General features: G+C 36.9%; 1 protein-coding gene across 1 annotated transcript in view; it reads right to left on the bottom strand.

The window, feature by feature from the left end:
- LOC145989028 (uncharacterized) overlaps positions 1 to 14,348 on the bottom strand; it is a 204,316-nt gene that overhangs the window by 24,432 nt on the left and 165,536 nt on the right. The gene's annotated exons all lie outside the window — the stretch shown is intronic.

The raw sequence follows: 14,348 nt of genomic DNA, 5'->3' as shown, positions 1-14,348 counted from the left end.
GATGGCACTTTTTCAGTAAAAACTGATAATCTTACATAATTGTGTCTCGTTTGTGCTGCAATTTTACCTTTTCTTCATTCTGTAACACTGACAAGCAGTAGTAATTCGTTCGTGATTACTTTTTGTTTATTTGTATATCTGAATAATTTTGGTGTATATGAAACCTCAATCATCTAATGACAAGGGTTAGACAGTGGCTGGGCCTGACCTGCTAATAAAGATTATTATTATTATTATTATTATTGTCTTTCAGAAGCACCTCCCCTCCCTGAAGACTTCTTTCTGACTTCCGAGATATCCCACCACAGAAATCGAACTCGAATACCCTTCGTGGTAGACACGAATGCATTATTGTGCACTGTTTAAGTTCGAACGGCAATGAGATATGTATATACTGTACGTATGCGAGAGAAAATTTGAATTGAACAACTTTTGACACGTGGAAAGATTAAATGTTTTCGTTTCTTTTATTATTGGTTCTCTCTGATCGACTGGGAAAATTTAAAGAGGAAGAAAATTGAGAGTTCCAGATCTTTCGAAAACAAAACTCTGGGAGAAACAATCATAGGGAAGGTTTGATGTACGAAATTACGCACACACACACACATTTGTACAACTGTAGTCAATCTGTATGATAACAGAAACAGAAGTGGGGAAAATTTCATTCGCAGTTTCATGAAATTTACGCTTACTCTACATTGCCTCTGAACACTTGACGCAGATTCCATTCAAAGTAAAGATGAAAGGTGTGCACCTTCTTTTTTTTTAATTTCTCCATGACAGAACTCTCGTTTCGCTACGAAAACGATCAGATAACAAACGTCGACCCAACTCGCTTGGTTTTTCGACATCTATCTTTTTATCTTCCAGATAGACAGTTCTGATATGACTGCTACTGGAATTTCATCTCTGGTTTTGTATATTAACGTGGGAAACCACGGCGTGATCAGCACAAATTTAAATGCGACGAAGATTTCTTTTTTATTTCGGAAATTTAAGTTTTTCCCTCGTTAGCTCACAGCGCCTCCCTTTGTACGACGGAAGACGCAGGAAGTATATCACCCATAATTCTTACCAGGCTTATTGTGAGCACTGTTGCCAACCGCTTGCAAATAAACATTAGATCAACGTCTTAAACGTACAGTGAGATCCATGAGTATTGCCGTGCAAATTGTCTATCACCATGTTCGTGCACTTTATTTGACCCAATAAGAGCTTCAAGAATTAAACGAAAACTCAAAACAAGCTGCAGACAACTTCTGCACCAGCATACATAAAAATCCATCGCTTAAAAACACATAGGATACAAGAGAAAAATAATTATAAATAATACTCATGGATCCCACTGTACAATCAAAGACTTAGACTTTCGTAAAGTTCTCAAAAGGAATTTAATTGTGCAGCACCATACCTCACATTCATTTTTGTAAAATAAAAATATAGATACTCGAAATGTGGAGGAAAATCGTACATAATTGGTTAACCTGAACACTTGAACGAAAATATAGTAATGTAGTTATTATATTGCGGTTTGCAGTAACACATTCACCGGATATGAGAGTATATAATCTGTGATCTTGCAGGAGCGATAGTAATCTGTGCAAGCACACATGGTTGGATGGACTTTCACTTTCAGAGGCCTCATTAGACGTTGTGAGCTTAAAATATATTACGGTATGAAGCATGATATGTATGGAACCTTTCCTTATCATTCTATAAATTCAATCATTAAAATGAATGAGTTAAGTAAATGCCGGTAATGCTTCGGCTAGAGTTATCTAAGACATGTCGAGATTAGAATGAAAGCAGTCATACTTGTTGCATCTGTTGACATCATTATACTTGTAATTCCCCAAAATTGGTAGGTAGGTCTTTGCTTTTCGAGTTATATCTAGCCCTTGCACACACGTATCTTGCTCTTACAAACCACAATATGCTCCAAGGAGCTATCAACTCCAAGGGGGGATAATTCTAGTAAAGGTAAAGGTAAAGTGTTCCCCTGTGCATAGCACCACGCCATGAAGGCGTATAGGGGGGTAACGCCCCACACTTTCTTGATCCGGTCGTGAGTGGGGGTGATGTGATCAGCATCACGCCCCTGACCGCCTTTACCCCCCAGGGTTTCCCCCAGGTACCCATGTTATTCGACGCTGGGTAGGCGCCGGGGCCGCTTCCACCGTTAGAAAAGTTCCCGGATTTGAACCGGCCGGGGATCGAACCCGGGACCTTGAGTATGGTAGTCAGACGCGTTACCGACTGATCCACCGCGGCCACTAGTGCAAAATCTATCCCTTGTATTAGAGTTTAGTAATGGATAGTGGACCCCAGACTCATTCTAAACTTGAAGTTAATTTTTTATTCACTATCTTAATAAAAAAAATGAATTCTATTTGAATTTTTCAATTATTTTGCTAGCTGTTAGTCAGGTAATGGTTTGCATAGGTATATCCTATATGCTCTACTCATACAGTCAGACTAATACTGCAAATAAAACAAAATACATGTACGAGGATTAGCGTTACTAATTTTCATTTTTTTTTAGAAGAATCGAGTTGTTCTGTACAAAAGTACCATTTTCAAATACAGAAATCACGAAATCACAGTCCCGATTGGATGTAACAATAACAAAAATTTAGTGAGGCAATTTTAGTGTGTTAAAAATAGAAATCCTATTATTATTATTATTATTATTATTTTATCTATCACTAGCACCATTGTGAATAGTGAATATAGATAACATCATCTATGTAGCTTGGTTTCCTACATGTCACCTCCTCACTCTAAACAGTAATTCGGATTCGAAACGTAGCACAAATACATACGTTACATCATCATCTCTTTCCACCACATTCGCTAGCCTAATGGAACGCTTGTGCAGCATTTGTACCCAGAATCACTGGTTTATGAGTTAACATTATCATCTTAGGCTATATTTTAGGCGTGGTTTGGCACTTTTCTGCTACTCAGATTTGGCAACATTGATTACGAGCCTCCACTTGTCCTGTAAGAAAAAAGTAATGTCGTTAACTCGCAATTAAAAGTTACAGGATCAAAGCAAGCGGAAGCATGGGACTGATATTAAAATTAGCTTCTTTACGCACGCACGCATTTACTTGCTCATTCAAAGGCAGCACTCGCATCAGATGTTACGCACAGGATTAAAATCATTTGAATCGCACAGGGAAATGCGTTTTGTGGGTAATCATGAGTTGGAATTAAAGTTCAAACTTCGAGGTTATTGTCAGTACTGCAATGAGATTAAAGGGTTACATCTGATATATGTATGTTAGCATTAAAACCTAATTTTAGGTAAAATTGGTTGCAATTAAACATCATATATTTATGGAATAACCGTGTGTGAAATTAGTTTTAACAATAATTTCAGACCTACATTTAATGTTATTTTTTCTAAATACTACATTTGGTTTGGGCATATGTGATTTTCAAAAAGTACAAATGGAAGCTATTTTTGGCTGTAGTTAACAATGTATCTAAACAGAGTGATTTCATACGAGTAAAAATAACCAAATCGATTTTCATCGTCTACTTAAGGCTAAAAAAAATATTAAACGTGAAAGAGTTAAAACCGTTTTAATGTAACGTTTCTTAGTTAACCCTACACACCAACATAGAGGAGGGTGGGGCAAGTGAGACAGGTTGGGCAAGTGCGTTGACCCTGGCTGAAGTGTAGACCACGATAGGAAAATACCCCGCGAGAAGCTAGTTGGTGTCATGGCACCTGGATAGGCTGTGTGTGAAGCAGTTGTACGCTCGCATGAAAATTGAGGATTTTATAGGTATGTATTTGTTTTCGGTGCTATCGTTATAAGGATTATGGTACGTACATACAGAAGCCTGCATTACATATCACCAATACATTTTAACATTCGTAATATATATTATTGCACAATATATCTCTTTACGAACCTTATGCTGACATATGGTGAATGTAGTATTATTAGACTCGTATACAGGGGTCGAGTATATAAAACATGTGGGGTGGGGTAAAACTGGTCACACTTGCTCCAGGTTCACTGATTCACTAGTAGGTTATTTTACATTGCTTTACTACCGTTAGGTTAATCTCGACGACAATGCCTCCATGTGTATTGGGCAGTATGCGTGTTACATCAAGTTCACATATATCACTACTTGACACGAGAAAGGATGTCAATATTGCGGCAATTTTGGGGGATGCCCATTTATTCTTTTGCCAGGGTTGCTGTGGGAAGCAGTGTTGCCACAATCTGGGGGGACAATTTCCCTTTCTAAGGATCAAAATTTCCCTTTTTGGACCATTTTTTCCCTTCACCTATAATAATAATAACTGGCAGCAGACCCAGTAGCAGTAATAATAATAATAATAATAATAATAATTATTATTATTATTATTATTATTATTATTATTATTATTGGTGGTGATAGTAGTAGTAGTCCATGTTCGTATGAATAAAAAATGTTCAACAATTTTTTTCACATGTCAGCTCATTGCTTCCTGGCCAGGCCAGATGTCAGGTTTAAATCGTGGAAAGGAATCCATTAAATCGTTAATGGTCATCATCTCATCCAAAGATGCAGAAAAGCAACGTACAATACACTTAACAAAAATACAGTGTGTCCGAAAAGTCACGCAACCCGGTGTTTACGACCGTATAACGGAATAGCAAAACGGATTGAGAAGAAACGCTTTCTGCCAAGAGAATGCCCTGTATATTGGGAAAATTTAGAGAGACAAACATATGTAAGAACATGCATGTTTTAATAACAAATAAGCAAAGTGTTGCCAAAGGCGGAAAAAAAATATTTGCAAATCGTGTATATTGATGCACAGAACTCACTGAGGTAAATTATTGCAACATTTCACAATACCAACGAACAATTTGGATGGCCATCTAATGAATTTGACAGAAAAAGAACTTTGGCGAAGTTTCAAAAACATTGCAGAAGGGAATAAATGGGCTGTTTCAAAAATCGATGTTTTCACAATATTACGACGGACACTGGCAACACTGTTGGTGTCACGTGTCACTAATAGACGTGTTTCATCTCAGGCTATCACACTAAGGCACTTTTAACGACAAAGGAGAAAGTTGGTTATTCCCGAACATATGCAATAAATTACATACACCTTACAACCCTGAAATGTGGTTTCAATTGGATAGGTATGTCAACAGCCAGAATTTCCAGGCATTGGTCGACAGAAAACCCTCATCAGTTGCATGAACTACCCTTGCACTCTCCGAAAATTGGTGTATGGTGTGGAATATCGCGACGTCGTATTGTAGGACCGTTATTCTTTGAGACAACAGTGGATACTGCTGTGTACGAGGATCTCATAATGCAATTCGTTGCTCTCCTGGAAGAAGACGAACGTGATGTTTGGCTACAACAAGATGGAGCAACTTGCCATACATCTGATGAATCTCTTCGTATGCTGAGAGAATTTTTTGGTGATCGTCTAATATCCAAGGATTTATGGCCCAGTCGCTCGCCCGATTTAACATGTGGAGATTTTTTTCTGTGGGGTTACTTAAAGGGGAAAGTATACCAAACGGGACCCAGAACATTGGAGGAGCTGAAACGAAACATTACACAGGAAATTAATAATATCGGTGCTGCAAACCTCAGGAAGGTATCTGAGAACATGATCAAGCGAACCAACTTATGTATCCAAGAAAATGGTGGACACTTCGAACATTTGCTTTAATTTGTAGTGATACCCACATTTCAGGGTTACAAGGTGTATGTAATTTATTGCATATGTTCGAGAATAACCAACTTTCTCCTTTGTCCTTAAAAGTGCCTTAGTGTGATAGCCTGAGATGAAACACGTCTATTAGTGACACGTGACACCAACAGTGTTGCCAGTGTCCGTCGTAATATTGTGAAAACATCGATTTTTGGAACAGCCCATTTATTCCCTTCTGCAATGTTTTTGAAACTTCGCCAAAGTTCTTTTTCTGTCAAATTCATTAGATGGCCATCCAAATTGTTCGTTGGTATTGTGAAATGTTGCAATAATTTACCTCAGTGAGTTCTGTGCATCAATATACACGATTTGCAAATATTTTTTTTCCGCCTTTGGCAACACTTTGCTTATTTGTTATTAAAACATGCATGTTCTTACATATGTTTGTCTCTCTAAATTTTCCCAATATACAGGGCATTCTCTTGGCAGAAAGCGTTTCTTCTCATTCCGTTTCGCTATTCCGTTATACGGTCGTAAACACCGGGTTGCGTGACTTTTCGGACACTCTGTATAAATAGATTCAAAGAACCAGCAATAAGAAAGAACACCAAATAAAAAAATAATTAATAAAATAATATGGATATGCAACTGTAAACTAAACTGCAATATTGTAAAGTAAGATGTCTTAAAATTTCCCTTAAATTGTGGTATTTTTAATCGAAATTCCATTTTCCCTTTTGGCTAAAAATTCGGTAAGAATTTCCCTGCAAAAGGGAAATTTTCCTTCATGTGGCAACACTGGTGGGAAGGACTATGCGGAACTCCCTTCTCCTCCGCAGTTAAATTCACATCGATTTAGGGTTTTATATCTTGTAATGAAAATCCAATATCGCTTATTTACAGTTGTCGTGATGGTAAAAACTTATATTCCTGTGCCTTCATTCAGATATGGTTAGTCTCTGCGTCCGAAAGACAGAGCCTGGACAACCCTCATCTCAGGAATAAATCGAGGCACTGTTGGAAGGGTACAAAATATGGGAAGGTTTGAACCCACATTCACAGCTGAAATGGTAAAGGGGTTATGTGACCACTTGCTGTCCTTGGAAAACTGGACAAGGCAATTTTGTGCATGATAGTTGTCGATAAAATCAGCTTCCCATAAGGGTTACCTGACAGTTATGTTTCCATTAATCTGGACACATGATTTAAGAAATTTAGGACTTTGTCTGGTGAAAGTTATTTGCCAAGTTTCAGTGTTCAATTTCTGTATCTGGCTAATCTCATTTGCGTCCCCCGATGGGGCAAGTACGTCCACATGCAGACTTGATTTATTTAATTTTATAACAAAGTAGTTTTATTTTTTTGTGTTTGAACTAGATAAAAATGTTTATAACTGTTCTACGTGTAGCCTGGTAAAACTGTTTCTTCTCAAATAAACGACATGCACACTATAACCTTTCTTTCCTTAATTAAGGGGTCTCACTTGCCCCAATCCCCCCTACTAGCTTAAACTGAACTGTTGTATGTTGGCCTATGCTACTTTCGGCACTGCAAAATAACTAAATAGCCTATATTTATGTATGTACTTCCGACTAAACCACGAATTGAATTAAGGTAGCATTATAAATTAAATCGCAATTTCCTAACTATGAAGAGGGTCCTAACAGGAAGTTAACCTACGAACCGTGACGTAAAAAAAAAGAGTCACATGGTGCAGGCTGTCAAAGGATAATAATTGTATTTGACACAAGAAGATTATGTTTCGCAAAGGGCAGATGATCAGAGGTTGGAAGTAGGATGGTGCAGGTGGCTGGTGGATGTATATGGGTAGATTATTTCTCATACATCACATCACCTGTCCCTTGCGTGGAAAGGGTGGAAGGAATGTAAATATCCTGGATCGTGGTAAGCGACAGCTGCTGATGTATCATCTGCTCTTGATGATCATTTGTGTAGCATGGCATGTGCTCCGGTCCACAAGCGATCATAGTGTAGCAACTGTGCATGATTTGGATCCAGCTTTCATTTTTTCCCTCGGACATCGAAGTCTCCTGTACTGGAATTATTATTTAGCGAAGGTGGTTCAGCAAATGGATTTTCAAGGACACATATTATTGTAGATGTGATGAAATTAAGGCGATAGCTTTAAATTTACAGTTGCTGAACGCACGGGGAAGTTTCTTTAATAAGTTAATTTTAGTGGTGAATCCGTTATTGAGTGTTCGGAAACATGGACCTAACTTTAGTGGCGGGTGGGGATAGGGGGGGAGACGAACTTGAGGTTTAACTTTTGGGGGCACAGTAGAACTTGGGGGGGGGGGGGAATTTTTTATGTCCCATATGTATAGCAAAACGATAGTTTTGTAGCATCTATCTTTCACTTAAGGCTATCCAAGGGTAATTAAAAAAAATTAATGCACAATAGAAAATTATCCTCATAAAACTTAAAATTATGTTGTCATATTATTTATATTGATATTATGCCAATAATGAAGAAAATATGCCAATATCAAGCTCAAACTGACCTCAATTTACTAGAATAGTGTTAATTTCATGGACACAACTACTTCCTAAAGAAATCATGATTATTAAGACAGCATATTTCAAAATTACCACGCATAGAAAGGGACCTTCTAGTACACCAGAGCATAATAGGCATGATGAATGCAAAATGTCCTGTTGATCCTCATATGATTCTTTCACACAAAAATGCAATGAAACTGGAGTAAAGTACTTGATACGCCTGACACCGTTAATTATAATGCTGAGAGTGATGATTTTCTTTAATTTTAAATAAAATCCTAGCATCAGTTCAATAAGAAATATGGGTCCTTCCGACACCCCTGTGTAACAGGATTGAATATGGACTATGGCATGGTTTATATTACACCGGCATAGACTGAATAATTACTGCAAAATGTCCAAGTTTGGAACCATTTAATAAGGGTTTGACTCATATAAGAACTTAATATACCTATTGCTTTCTTACATAACTCGTAGTGAATGCCGATACTAAAATAATCATGTTTTATTTCAAATGACAATAATTCATGGGTTGAACTGAAATATAAAACAACAATCCATCAAACCACTTACCAGATCATACAGTGACAACTTTCATTACCCGGCAGAATCTATGAGTCACGATGTAGATATTACAAGCAGGAATTATCCAATTAAAGGAAAGAAAATGTCGTGTTCGAGGCGCACATTGAGACTATAATAGATGTTACGTGGAGAACGAGACAAGACAAAATCATTAACGCCATCTGCAATGTGAAATATCAAGACGAATGTGCTTTACGAGATTATCTTCGCTGAATGTATTTTACCTACAACAGAAACGAGTCCGTCACACTAAGGAAGTACAAGACTAGATAGAGCGGCGGAAAGCCTGAAACCGATTGCCTTTTGTTTAGGTGAATTGAATATGGCGTCTTACCTATCTGCTTCTGCTGGGAAGTCGGTCTCATGCATAGCTTTCCATGGAAACCTCTGCATATTACAAATTTTGGAGCCATCTTGCAAACGGAAAAGCTAAATTATAAATATGAATGCTGATGGAGTGATGAAATTACGAATACGCTGCAACCTATCCAGATGACGCAGTTCCTTTCTCGCCAATAGATGGTTCCTTCCTTTCGATAATCACTCAATTGTACAACCGTGAAACCGCTACAGCTACTCTAGATACGTCTACCTCATTGACTCAACTTGATGCTCCAATCTTGGGATTCTCTCGCGCCATTATGGTGGACTAAGTGAACATAGAAATAAGTATTGTTTGATGCACGAAAATTCTGCATCTAACGTGACGTAACAGCTCGCAAAAGTCAGCCCCAAACAGAGCATATAATTTTTAATGCAATGTGTGCTATTCAGCGTGCATATAATGGCTGTTTTTCTACATGTCCAAAACAACATTTCGTATAATTCCAAGTTGTAAAAGTTAATGTCTCAAAATTTCAAGGCTAAACACCTTATGGTAACAATACCATACACGCACGATAAGGAGAAATACGTGGCACTTCGTATCAGGTCCATGTCGTAAGATTTAATTCTTTAATTCTATCGCAGCATTTAGTGATTTTTCTTCCAAGCAGTAGGTACCACTGAGCATTAGAAATGATGCTCACAACAATGGCACGAGGTGTGACAGACCTTTCACCTGCCTTTGCATAGGGGAGGATCCAATGATGATATCTTCGTCAAATTAAGCTGAGCCGCTCTGATCAATAGTGGAAGTGTTAACATTAACGCAACGGGAATCATTTATTTCGTTTGGTCGTCGCACACGCCTGGGAAAATTCGACGAACCACCCGCTGCCACTGCAAGCATCCGCATAATGTTACCGCGATATTGAATCAGTCGAGCGGAAAGGAAGACCATAACATGCATGCAGTGGCGGCGTTTGGGTTCCAAAACCAGGCCGGCGAAGATGCCAAAACTGGGTGGGGCAAAGACAGTATATTTCCCTTTATATATAAGATTTAGCATAGTGCGGGGGCAATAGTGTCGGGGGGCAACTGCCATCCCGTAATCGCCGCCACTGCATGCATACAATCATGTAATTGCTCTAAAACTGAAATATGTAACAAAAGAACGAACGAATTTCCTGTATTTTGACCAGGGTGGAGAAAATCATGATTTTTATTTTAAGAAATCATTTCCGTTGTGTTTTTTTAAAATTTAAATCCGATTTTTCTTTATTTGAATCGATTTTTTATTCTTTTTTTTTTTAAAAAAAAACGTGCTTAAAATTGCTTGCATGGTTTTTGGCAGAAATACTTTTTCTAGTAAATGTCCCTGTAAAATATTTGAACAGTTTGATTAAAGCAACTACAAAATATACGTAAACATACATTTTTGTGTTTCTGATACTGAAACTACCACGGAAATGTTTGTTGAGTTTGTTAATGAAACTAATAATAATTTCAGTAACTTTTTTCTGCAGTAAACTAAAACATTCTTCTCGATGTACTCTATAATTGTAACTTAAAATATTAACTTAAATATTTTTATAGTCTTTGTACCTGAATTTTGGAGATTTTTTTTAATGATAGTTCGAAAAATATCAGATGCCATGTTTATTTACAGTATAATAATATTGTCACTATTTATGGTTTAACATGATTAGTATTTTGTATATTTTTCTACACAAAATGTTTGCAATTTTTGCCCATAAAATTATTGAATTTTAAATCAAGAGAAATCCTGTGTTTACATTTCTTTCCGTATGAGCTTCACACCATCAGTACGTATATTTTATTTACTCTATTTTCCTATCTTAGAACCTAATAATCACCATTAAATGATTACGAGAGTAATGTACTTTCACCAAAAGTAATTCTGATATCTACAAAATCCTTATGTACATTATTCTATAAATTTTTTATGTAGAGTGATTTAAATCAACCTGATTTAAATCAAACCACCCTGATTTTGACTCTATGTTAAGTTTGCCAAAGTTCGGCCTATTTCAACCTCGTAGTATGTAATGTATTAATCTGCATTTGGCAAGTACTGACCTATGCAGCAGTTATTTAGGGTGTGCAGCTACAACTCCCTAAACAGGGTAGACTATGACAATTAGTATAAAATTTTTATGTGAGAAACCAGCACATTTTTAGTTTGATTACAATAAGTCTAAGGACTTCGTATAAAAACAATTGAGCTTGTGAGCAATATCTTAGACAGCAAGCATTTCCTTCCACATATTCATTGGCACCTTTACATTCCTCAAAGGGAAGATTTTCTTGTAAATTACAAGTTTACAACAGTTTACTGCGGATATGATCAATGTACGAGTATCTCAAATTCCAATTAATTGCTATAAAAAGGTTTTACAAACATGTTTTAGAATAGGGTACAATATGCGGTACAATTTGACTGTAGCAGACCTTCGTGGCGGAGTATTATCACAACGAGATACGACACCAGGGTTCCCCGGTTCGAAACCCAGTATGGGCATGGGTCCCTTCATCAATTTCATCATATCATCACTCATCCCCATCTTCGCAAATTAGCCAAAGGGGGACAAAAAGCGAAGTAAAATAAAGTAAATCAATCAATCATTTTCATGTTTTATTTTATCTTCCTTCTATTTCTTGATCTTTTGTTTTTCTTCTATCTCTCGGAGTCTTGTTTTTCTTCCATCCATTTCTTGGACTTTTGTTTATCTTCCTTCTATTTCTTGGACTTTTATTTATCTTCCTTCTATTTCTCGGACTTTTGATTTTCTTCCTTCTATTTCTCGGACTTTTGATTTTCTTCCTTCTATTTCTCGGACTTTTGTTCTTCTTCCTTCTATTTCTCGGACTCTTGTTTATCTTCCTTATATTTCTCGGACTCTTTTTTTTCTTCCTTCTATTTCTCGGAGTTTTGTTTTTCTTCCTTCTAGGACTTTTGTTTATCTTCCTTCTATTTCTTGGACTTTTGTTTTTCTTCCATCTATTTCTTGGACTTTTGATTATCTTCCTTCTATTTCTTGGACTTTTGTTTTTCTTCCTTCTATTTCTCGGACTCTTGGTTTTTCTTCCTTCTATTTCTCGGACTCTTGTTTTTCTTCCTTCTATTTCTCGGACTCTTGTTTTTCTTCCTTCTATTTCTCGGACTTTTGTTTTTATTCCTTCTAGGACTTTTGTTTATCTTCCTTCTATTTCTTGGACTTTTGTTTTTCTTCTATCTCTCGGACTCTTGTTTTTCTGCCTTCTGTTTCATATACTTTTGTTTATCTTCCTTCTATTTCTCGGACTCTTGTTTTTCTTCCTTCTATTTCTTGGACTTTTGTTTATCTTTCTTCTATTTCTCGGACTCTTGTTTTTCTTCCTTCTATTTCTCGGACTTTTGTGTTTCTTCCTTTTTGGACTTTTGTTTATCTTCCTTCTATTTCTTGGACTTTTGTTTTTTCTTCCTTCTATTTCTCGGAATCTTGTTTTTCTTCCTTCTATTTCTCGGACTCTTGTTTTTCTTCCTTCTATTTCTCGGACTTTTGTTTTTATTCCTTCTAGGACTTTTGTTTATCTTCCTTCTATTTCTCGGACTTTTGATTTTCTTCCTTCTATTTCTCGGACTTTTGTTCTTCTTCCTTCTATTTCTCGGACTCTTGTTTATCTTCCTTATATTTCTCGGACTCTTTTTTTTCTTCCTTCTATTTCTCGGAGTTTTGTTTTTCTTCCTTCTAGGACTTTTGTTTATCTTCCTTCTATTTCTTGGACTTTTGTTTTTCTTCCATCTATTTCTTGGACTTTTGATTATCTTCCTTCTATTTCTTGGACTTTTGTTTTTCTTCCTTCTATTTCTCGGACTCTTGGTTTTTCTTCCTTCTATTTCTCGGACTCTTGTTTTTCTTCCTTCTATTTCTCGGACTCTTGTTTTTCTTCCTTCTATTTCTCGGACTTTTGTTTTTATTCCTTCTAGGACTTTTGTTTATCTTCCTTCTATTTCTTGGACTTTTGTTTTTCTTCCATCTATTTCTTGGACTTTTGATTATCTTCCTTCTATTTCTTGGACTTTTGTTTATCTTCCTTCTATTTCTCGGACTTTTGTTTTTCTTCCTTCTAGGAATTTTGTTTATCTTCCTTCTATTTCTTGGACTTTTGTTTTTCTTCTATCTCTCGGACTCTTGTTTTTCTGCCTTCTGTTTCATATACTTTTGTTTATCTTCCTTCTATTTCTCGGACTCTTGTTTTTCTTCCTTCTATTTCTTGGACTTTTGTTTATCTTTCTTCTATTTCTCGGACTCTTGTTTTTCTTCCTTCTATTTCTCGGACTTTTGTGTTTCTTCCTTTTTGGACTTTTGTTTATCTTCCTTCTATTTCTTGGACTTTTGTTTTTTCTTCCTTCTATTTCTCGGAATCTTGTTTTTCTGCCTTCTATTTTTTGGACTTTTGTTTCTCTTCCTTCTATTTCTTGGACTTTTGTTTTTCTTCCTTCTATTTCTCTGTTCTGTTCTATTTCGATGTTATTGGGTATAGATAATTCAACATTCGATAATTCAACAAACGAGCACACGACGACTTGTGCGAAGTGAACGTATCTCAGCGGCAGGGGCTGGTAAAGCGAAGCCGATGGTTCGTGGGAACGTTTGATGTTTTGAAGGAGATAGTGTCCAGTGAATAAGTATACGTAGTAAAATTGATTGCATTACAGATTTATTTGGGTGTGCACGTGCGAATAGGCAGAAGCCGCTGCTGGCTATATGTCCAGCTTTAACGTTTCCTCAAACTTGTGAACGAGTTGTGTGTTGTTACAATGCGACAGTTCACAGGACATTCTCTCCCCATTTTACACCAGTCCCTGGTTGAAAAGGAGGGGAAAGAAACTGAATTCGGGACAAGCAAGTGGAAGGGTAAATGTTTTCTTTGAAGAGGGAAAGAAGAAATCACAAAACACATCTCTTGGCGCTATCACTGTGCGTGAACCAAAATACCGCCCATTCTAAAATGGCTTATGCTTTAAGAATATTCCCTTTTGTGGGTCAATGAATGTTATCCAAAGTAAACAGTAATAAATGAAGCACGCTTGGCGTGAAGTTAATTACCGAAGTGCGACCGCCGAGATAGGAACTCTGCTTCGGTGGGTTTTCTTCCGTTGCCCTCTTTTTCTTTCTACTTGTTTTATAATACCTTTTTCGCGTAAACAGTGAAGGGATGAATG

The sequence above is a fragment of the Lepisma saccharinum genome, chromosome 6 (genome assembly GCF_977018435.1).
Source record: "Lepisma saccharinum chromosome 6, izLepSacc3.1, whole genome shotgun sequence".
In the NCBI taxonomy this organism is placed as follows: domain Eukaryota; kingdom Metazoa; phylum Arthropoda; class Insecta; order Zygentoma; family Lepismatidae; genus Lepisma; species Lepisma saccharinum.
Note: the sequence above shows the minus strand (reverse complement) of the source record. Positions and strands in the feature narration are given on the sequence as shown.